Genomic DNA, 9,625 nt, shown 5'->3' with positions numbered 1-9,625 from the left:
GTGGGTAGCTCAACGCTTCAGAGATTAACTGACAAATACTAACTGACAGAATGAGTGTTTAGTTAAGTAGATTTTTGTTTAAAATAACATAATGGCGTCATATGCAGACCTGATTTCAGAATGTTACTTTTATGCTCTATTGAAATAGCCACAAATAATAACCCAATCAGCTGTAGGAAAAAGTCTATTTAGTAACATTTGACAAGATTAAACAGGGCATTCACAATAATGTTTTGCCCTGAGATGGGGAGTACATAACAGATCACCATGAATATTCATATAAAATTATCATTGTCTGTTACACATGTCAAAACCCTATACTGAAACCTATTACTGTAATTTGATTATTCAAAGAATCTGATGACAGTACCTTTTAAAACTGAATAACAGAGTCTAACATGGAAATCAAAAATTAAGTTGAACAAACTCAAGAAAATAAATTACAATACAGTGATTTGCATTGTGACATTGTGAAATTGCAAAACCAAATCTCAACTCAAAACCTAAGAGAAACTGTACCACAGAGACAGCTACAAAACGTTACTGTTGAATGTTGCAATCTAGTTAATAAGATACAAATGAATTTGTAAGATAACGTTTCACAAATAAAACATTTATTTTAATTTGCTGCTGTATTAAACCAATGAGCAGCAGGTACAAATCAATAATTGAGGTGAAGAGTTACCAGATTTGAAACATTAACTCCACTTTCTCCCCAAAAATCATGCCAGATTTATTTCTGTTTCTGAATGAATAATTATTACAGTGATGAATTAGCGAAGTAGGGCAAGTTGAGGTATAAATTCTGCCAAGGGACAGTGTGAAAAAAAAAACAGCTAACCAAAAGCAAAACTTAAAATGTAATAAAATAGGCAATAAGAGGATTGTAGGAGGAGCTGACCTAAATGAAAAGGAAACTCAGGGGTGGGACATTCATTCCTTTTAGCCACCTCTTGACATTTCATTAACACTCCCAATGAGATGAGAAATATTTTCATCCAGAGAGAATGGTACAACTTGTTGCAAAAGAAAGCATCCAAAAATGAAACATTGAATTTTTTTTTGGAAGGAATTAGATATAAATATCAGCGTTAAAGGGATCAAAGATTATGGAGAGAAAGCAAAAACAGGGCACTTAGTTGGATAGGTAGCCTTGATCACATTGATTGACGCAGTAGACCTGAAGGGCACCTATTTTCTATGTCTGTCATCCTCAGCTACTTCACCTCAATACACTCATTCTCCATAGAATGTCAAACAGTAATATTTAACAAGTTTTACATCAGCACAATTTACTGTTAGAAATTCCTATGCCAGAGTTGTAATGAAAAGACCCTTCCCTATCAGATTTGCTGCAATATCACCAGTGTACGATTACTGCATAATAGCATAACCAAGATTGCATTATACCTATGTAACAAGCTCCACTAAGTCTTCTTGAATGGAAGACCAGAAAATACTTTCACAACATTTGTGCATTTATATGAATCTATTGATGGTCGCATTAGTACAATAAGAGGGGAATGACCTAAATGCAGGAAATCAAAATTCTGAAACCATTTTGGTTGGAAATGATAAAGGTAAGAAGTCACTTGTGACGGTCATATGCAGGTCCTTAAAGTAACCACACAGGATAGAAAAGATCTGAAAAAAAAATGAGAACTTGTCAGAAAGGCATTGCAATAAATCACTGGAGATATTAATTTACATTAACTGTAAAAGGCAAATGGGCAAAGGTAGCCTTGATGGTGTTTGCAAGATAGCTTTTTAAGAACAGTATGTTCTGGAGCTGACCAGAGAGCAGTCTAAACTAAATCTGGAACTGTATTGACATAGGATTAATTAGTTTGAGGGAAAGAGGAGTCTGCGTGAGATTATAGGTTTAATTTTAAACTTCCACTTTCAGCCGTAGAAGGGTCAATAACTATAGTGCACAAATTTAAGATAACTGCAAAAGAATCAGAAATGACTAGGATAAAAAAAAACAAGTTATTTTTAAAAATGAAGTTAGGATAAATATTTGAAGAAGCTAGCTTTGCAGGGCTTATAGATAGTTCTTTCAAAGAGTTGGCTTTGCCCACAGCTGTACTCCTCGAACTAACTATTTTGGACATAAATCAGCTTTCCCCAAAGCTGACACAGGCCTATTTTGGTTCAGCACCATTCTATATGTTGAATATCAAATGAAAAAAACAGAGATAGCTAGTGCACAGAACACACTCAGTGATGGAGTGTGCATGTCTCAAAGGGTGCTTTAGCAGAGCCTCCAGCTAAGCGTTAAAAGGACACAGTTTCCAGATTGTTAGGCAAAAGAGCCAACACAAGTCAATCTTCATAAATCTACTCACCTTGTTTTTTTTATCTGCCCATTGCCATATTAGTAGGAATAATAGCTTTAAACATAGACTAGCCTTCACAAAAGGCATTTTCCATTGTTTTATGGCATTTTACCCAAGCTAACAAACTGCTTTTGAAGTAGTATGAAATGCTGTATTTTGGAAAAGCAAATCATAGCAGGACTTCTACACTTAATGGCAAGGTCCTGTATAGGAGTTGGGAGGTTGTCTTGCTGCTGGACAGGACGTTGATTAGGCCACTTTCTGAACATTGCATGCAATTCTGGTCTCCTCCAATCAAAAGGATGTTGTGAAACTTGAAAGGTTTCAGAAAAGATTTACAAGGATGTTGCCTGGGTTGGAGGATTTCAGTTATTGGGAAAGACTGAATAGGCTGGGCTGTTTTCCCTGATGTATCGGAGGCTGAGAGGTGACTTGCTTGTGTATCACTTACTTTTGAATCACAACCTTCCGAGATCCCTGACATCACAGATCTCAGTCTTCATTTATGTATAATTGAGATGATTGAAAGCACTGAGCATAGCAAAGACTACAATTTCTGGCAATATCCCAGCTGTAGTGCAAAAAATCTGAGCTCTAGAATTAGCCCTAGTTGTTATAGGGGATTCTATATTAGGGGGACAGATAGTATCCTATGCAAGTCGGATCGGGAGTCTCGCATGGTGTGTTGCCTGACCGGTGTCAGGGTGAGGGACATGTCCGACCGGCTTGAAAGGATATTGGAGTGGGAGGGGAGGATCCAGTTATTGTGGTCCACGTTGGGACTAACAACATAGGCAAAGCTAGGGTGGAGGACCTGTTTGGGGATTATTAGGAAGGAAATTGAAGTACAGATCCTCAAGGGTCATAATTTCCAGATTACTGCCCGAGCCACGTGCCAATTAGCATAGGGATAACAAAATTAGGGAAGTAAACACGTGGCTAAGGGATTGGTGTGGAAAAGAGGGATTCCATTTCATGGGGCATTGGTATCAGTTTTGGAACCGGGGGGGGGATCTGTACCGTTGGGACGGTCTCCACCTGAACCAATCTAGTACCAGTGTTCTAGCGAAGAGGATAAATAGGGTGGTCAGTAGGACTTTAAACTTTTGAGTTTTTTTTGGGCGGGGGGGGAAAAGAGTGAAAAGTGAAAGCGGCAGGGAGTATGGAGTTAAATGGAAAAATAAGCAGGAGGATAGCATGTATGCAAGTGGATTTAATCTTGAGGCAGATTAGGAATGCAACAAAAAGGAAGGATAACTTATGACTTCCAATATCTCTAATGATAAGAATGTTAGCATTAAGGCACTTTACCTGAATGCTCGTAGTATTCATAACAAAGTAGATGAACTAACGGCACAGATCATCGTGAATGATTATGATGTGGTAGGCATCACAGAGACATGGTTGCAGTGGGTTCAGGACTGACAGTTAAACATCCAAGGATTTACAACTTATCGAAAAGACGGGGAGGTGGGCAGAGGGGGCGGGGTGGCCTTGTTAGTTAAGAACAAAATTAAATCTATGGCACTGAATGACATAGGGTCGGATGATGTGGAGTCTGTGTGGGTGGAATTGAGGAATCACAAAGGCAAAAAAACCATAATTGGAGTTATGTACAGACCTCCTAACAGTGGTCAGGACCAGAGGCGCAACATGTACCGGGAAATAGAAAAGGCATGTCAGAAAGGCAAGGTCACAGTGATCATGGGGGCTTCAATATGTAGGTGGACTGGATAAATAATGTTGCCAGTGGATCCAAAGAAAGGGAATTCTTGGAATGCTTACAGGATGGCTTTTTGGAACAGCTTGTCATGGAGCCCACACGGGAGCAGGCTATTTTGGACCTAGTGCTGTGTAATGAACCAGACTTTATAAAAGATCTTAAAGTAAGGGAACACTTAGGAAGCAGCGATCATAATGTAGTAGAGTTCAGTCTGCAGTTCGAAAGAGAGAAGGCTCTTTCTAAACGATGAGAAAATTCATAAAGCCAAAGTACAAAGAGATCTGGGAGTGCTAGTCGAGGATTCCATAAAGGCAAACATGCACATTGAATCTGTGATTAAGAAAGTGAATGCAATGTTGTCATTTATCTCAAGAGGGTTGGAATATAAAAGCAGCGATGTGCTACTGAGACTTTATAAAGCTCTGGTTAGGCCCCATTTGGAGTACTCTGTCCAGTTTTGGGCCCCACACCTCAGAAAGGACATACTGGCACTGGAGCATGTCCAGCGGAGAATCACATGGATGATCCCTGGAATGGTAGGTCTAACATATGAGGAATGGCTGAGGATCCTGGGATTGTACTCATTGGAGTTTAGAAGGTTAAGGGGAGATCTAATAGAAACTTACAAGATAATACATGGCTTGGAAAGGGTGGACGCTAAGAAATTCTTTCCGTTAGGCGACGAGACTAGGACCTGTGGGCAAAGCCTTAGAATCAGAGGGGGTCAATTCAGAACAGAAATGCGGAGACATTTCTTCAGCCAGAGAGTGGTGAGCCTGTGGAATTCATTGCCACAGAGTGCAGTGGAGGCCGGGACGCTAAATGTCTTCAAGGCAGAGAATGATAAATTCTTGCTGTCACAAGGAATTAAGGGCTACGGGGAGAATGCGGGTAAGTGGAGTTGAAATGCCCATCAACCATGATTAAATGGCGGAGTGGACTCGATGGGCCGAATGGCCTTACTTCCACTCCTATGCCTTATGGTCTTAGCCAAACTGATGCAATACAATTGCATTGATATCCACATACACTAATGTGGGAACCCAGGCATGTCTTATTCCCAAACGATAAATCTAAGAGTGAATTCCCACCCTGTCAGTCCTTTGTCAATCAGCTGGAAATTGTGGGAAGGAATATCATTTGTGCAATCAACTCCATGTCACCAATAACCCATTCACTAATGCTTAATCTACTGGGCAAAAAGGTTAAATTCTTGAGATGTGAACACAGTAACTGCCCATGATATCATTCTATCAGTTAGAGTCAGAGTCATTCAAAACAGAAACGGTCTCTTCGATCCAACTCATCCACACCGACTTGACAGCTCAAGCTGACCTACTACCATTTTCCATAGTAGAGACAAGTGGAGGCTAAAGGAATACAGAAAGCCAGGCAGCATCAGGAATCCAGAAGGGTTATACTCCAAACATCGACTTCTCCACCTTCTGATGTTGCCTGACTTACTGTGCTCCTTCAGTTTCCTGCCTGACAATTTGAATTCCAGCATCTGCAGGTTTTTTTTGTCTCTAACTAGACCCATTTGCCAGCATTTGTTCCTCTAAACCCTTCTTATTCATATACCCATCCAGATTCCTTCTAAATGTTGTAATTGCCATTTCCTCTGGCAACTAGTTCCATATACGTATTACCATCTGCATGATCCTTGGGTCCTTTTCAAATTCGTCCTCTCTCACATTAAATCTATGTCCCCTAGCTGTCCCCTTGATAAAGTTGCGCGGGTATCCGTTTTTGGCGAATACCTTGTATAGGTGTTCCTCTTCCTCTTTTCGCAGTTCTGGTGTACTGCAGTGTGTTGTAGCTCTTTTGAATAGTGTCCTGATGCAGCTTCGTTTGTGTGTGTTGGGGTGGTTACTTTCATAGTTTAGGACTTGGTCTGTGTGTGGTGTTTTCCTGTGTACCCTTGTGGTGAATTCTCCGTTCGGTGTTCTCTGTACTATCACATCTAGGAATGGGAGTTGGCTGTCCTTTTCTACTTCTCTCGTGAATCGGATGCCTGTGAGTGTGGCGTTGATGATCCGGTGTGTTTTTTCTATTTCCGTGTTTTTGATGATTACGAAAGTGTCATCGACATATCTGACCCAGAGTTTGGGTTGAATTTGTGGTAGGGCTGTTTGTTCTAACCTTTGCATAGCTGCCTCTGCGCAACTTTATCAATAGATGCCTAAGAGATAGACCACGGAACGAGGACATGCCACAACCAAAAGGACTAGCCACACTACCATACATCAGGAGCATTTCAGAACTGACAGCCAGACTACTGCGACCCCTAGGACTCATAACGGCACACAAACCAACAGCCACGCTCAGACAACAACTTACTAGAACAAAGGAGCCAATACCCAACATGAGCAAAACTAATGTAGTTTATAAAATACCATGCAAGGACTGCACAAAACACTATATAGGACAAACAGGAAGACAGCTAACAATCCGCATACATGAACACCAACTAGCCACGAAACGACACGACCAGCTATCCCTAGTAGCCACACACTCAGACAACAAACAACATGAATTCGACTGGGAAAACACTACTATCATAGGGCAAGCCAGACAGAGAACAGCCAGGGAATTCCTAGAGGCATGGCATTCATCCACAAATTCCATCAACAGACACATCGACCTGGACCCAATATACCAATCACTACAGCAGGACAGCTGAAATTGACACCCGGAAGCGGCAAGGACAGACCACTATAAATGCCGGAAGAAACATCAAAGAAGCGCTTCGCAGGAGGCTCCACAGCACTGATGATGTCTCCTAGCCAGGGGACGAAACATTTGCAACAAAAACTTCCAGCTCGGCGAACAGAACCACTACAACATAGTGCAGTCCTTGGGTCTCATTGTTGGAACCCTTACCTTTCCAAATATACATTAAATGATCTAGACTACAGAGTCCTAAAACAATTTCAAAATTTGCAGACAATATGAAACTTGGAAGCATTATAAACTATGAGGAGGATAGTCTAGAACCTCAAAAGGATTTAGAATCATTTGACAGGTGGTCTTTGAAGTTTAATGTCAGGCAATGTGAAGTAATTTATTTTGGTAGGAAGGAATGAGAAGAGTCAATGCTTTCAAAACAAAAAAGGGCAATTTTAATGAGGTGGAGGTGAAGATCAACAAAGGCAGCATGATGTGTTGACAGCATAGTTAATAAAGCATACAAAGCCCTAGGTTTTATTAACAGAGTACAACCAAAAGGAAGCTATGCTGAATAAAATACAGAAGAGATTCACAAGTATGATACCAGGGATGAAGATAAGCAGTTATAAAGATAGACTGGAAAAGTTAGGAGTGTTTTTCTTGAAGAAAATAAGGCTGAAAGAAAACTTGATGGAGGCATTCAAAAATCAAGAGGAGTCTGAACAGAGGAGATTGGGAGAAACTGTTCTAAATCATGAGAAGATTGAGGAGGGTGAACAGCTTCAAAGAAATTCACATGAAAAAGTAATGAGAAAAAGATATGCTTTTACGTATAGAATGCACGGCCTCAATGTGCTGGAGGCAGGGTAAATTGACATTTTCAAGAGAAAACTAGACAGTTAACTGAAAAAGGAAGGGTTATAGGGACAAGACAGGAGTATATTTAATGAATTACTCAGATGCTGCACCCATGATAGGCCAAATGGCTGCTTGTCCATCATAACACTTCTGATGACCACCTTCAACAGCAGTCTCCTGACTTCTCCACAGCCTCCAATGACATCACCAATTAGTTCTTTACCATTAACATTCTGCTAGCATTGCGAATGACAGAAAATCAATTAGATTGGCCACTTAAATATCAATAAACAGATTAGTGCACGAGCAGGTAGAGCACTGTAAGATGAGGAGCCAAGGAGAAGAGTATAGAATACTTACTGAGAATCTTGGTCTTAATCTTAGAAATCAAAGATGCATTGTATTTTGTCTTTTTCAAAATACTATTCCGTTGTTCCTTCATTTTACCAGAAAACACCATATGGTTGGTGGATACAGTTGCATTCATTACTTCACGTTCCATAATTTAAATGCTGCAACTTTGCATTCCTTAAAAAAGGAGAGACTACATTAATGGCATGTGATCCTGCACTCTCAATATTAAGTATTCAATTAAATGATACAAAGAAATATATTTGTTCACCTAATCCAAATAGTGAAATGACAATTCTATTTGTTCATACACTTAAATATACAACACGAGATGTACAGCATGGAAACAGACCCTTCAGTCCACCTTGCTCATGCCAACCAAATATCCTAATTAATCTGCTCGCATTTGACAGAATTGGCCCATATCCCTCTTAACTTTTCCTAGTCAGAAATCTATCCAGATGCCTTAAATGTTGTAATTATACCACCGTCCACCTCGCAGCTCATTCTATACACGCACCATCCTCTGCATGAAAAGGTTGCTCCTTAGGTTCCTTTTAAATCTTTCCCCTCTCCCCCTAAACCTATGCCCTCTAGTTCTGAACTCCCCCACCACAGGGAAAAGACTTTGTCCATTAATCCTATCCATGTCACTCAGGTCTTATTAACCTCGATTAAGTCACCCCTCAGCCTCTGATGCTCCGGGGAAAACAGCTCTAGCCTATTCAGTCTCTTCCTGTGGCTCAAATCCTCCAACCAAGGAGACCAGAATTGCAAATGATATTCCAAAAGTGGCCTAACCAATGTCCTGTATAGATGCAACATGATCTCCCATATCCTATACTCAATGTTCTGTACAATAAAGGAAAGCATACTAAACGCACTCTTCACTATTCTATCTACTGAGACTCCACTTTCAAGGAACTATGAACTTGCACTCCAAGATCACGTTATTTAGCAACACTCCCCAGGACCTTACCATTAAGTCCTGCCCGGATTTGACTTCCAAACTGCTGCACCTCATTTATCTAAATTAAATTCCATCTGCCACTCCTGGGCCCATTGACCCATCTGATTAAGATCTTGTACTCTGAGGTAATCTTCCTTGCTGTCCACTATACCTCCAATTTTGCTGTCACCCGTAAACAAACCAACTATGTCCACTATGTCCACCTCAAATCATTTATACAAATGACAAAGCAGTGAACCCAGCACCGTTGCTTGTGGCACACCACCGAGCACAGTCCTCCAGTCTGAAAGGCAACCCACCACCACCCCCCTCTGTCTTCTACCTTCAAGCCAGTTCTGCATCCAAATGGCTACTTCTCACTGTACCCCATTAGATCTAATTTTGTTAACCAGTCCACCATGAGGAACGATGTCAAACGCCTCACTGAAGTCCATACCGATCATATCCACTGGTCTGCCCTCAATTCTCTTTGCTACTTCTTCAAAAAAAAACTCAATCAAGTTTGTGAGACACGATTTCCCATGTTGACTATCCCTAGTCAGTCCTTGCCTTTCCAAATACATGTAAATCCTGTCCCTCAGGATTCACTCCAACAACTTACCCATCACCAATATCAGACTCAATGGTCTATAGTTCCTTGGCTCTTCCTAATTTGGAAGTGCCGGTGTTGGGCTGGGATGTACAAAGTTAAAAATCATACAACACCAGGTTATA

Source organism: Hemiscyllium ocellatum, chromosome 7 (assembly GCF_020745735.1).
Source record: "Hemiscyllium ocellatum isolate sHemOce1 chromosome 7, sHemOce1.pat.X.cur, whole genome shotgun sequence".
Lineage (NCBI taxonomy): Eukaryota > Metazoa > Chordata > Chondrichthyes > Orectolobiformes > Hemiscylliidae > Hemiscyllium > Hemiscyllium ocellatum.
The sequence above is the reverse complement of the archived record's forward strand: the minus strand, read 5'-3'. Positions refer to the sequence as shown.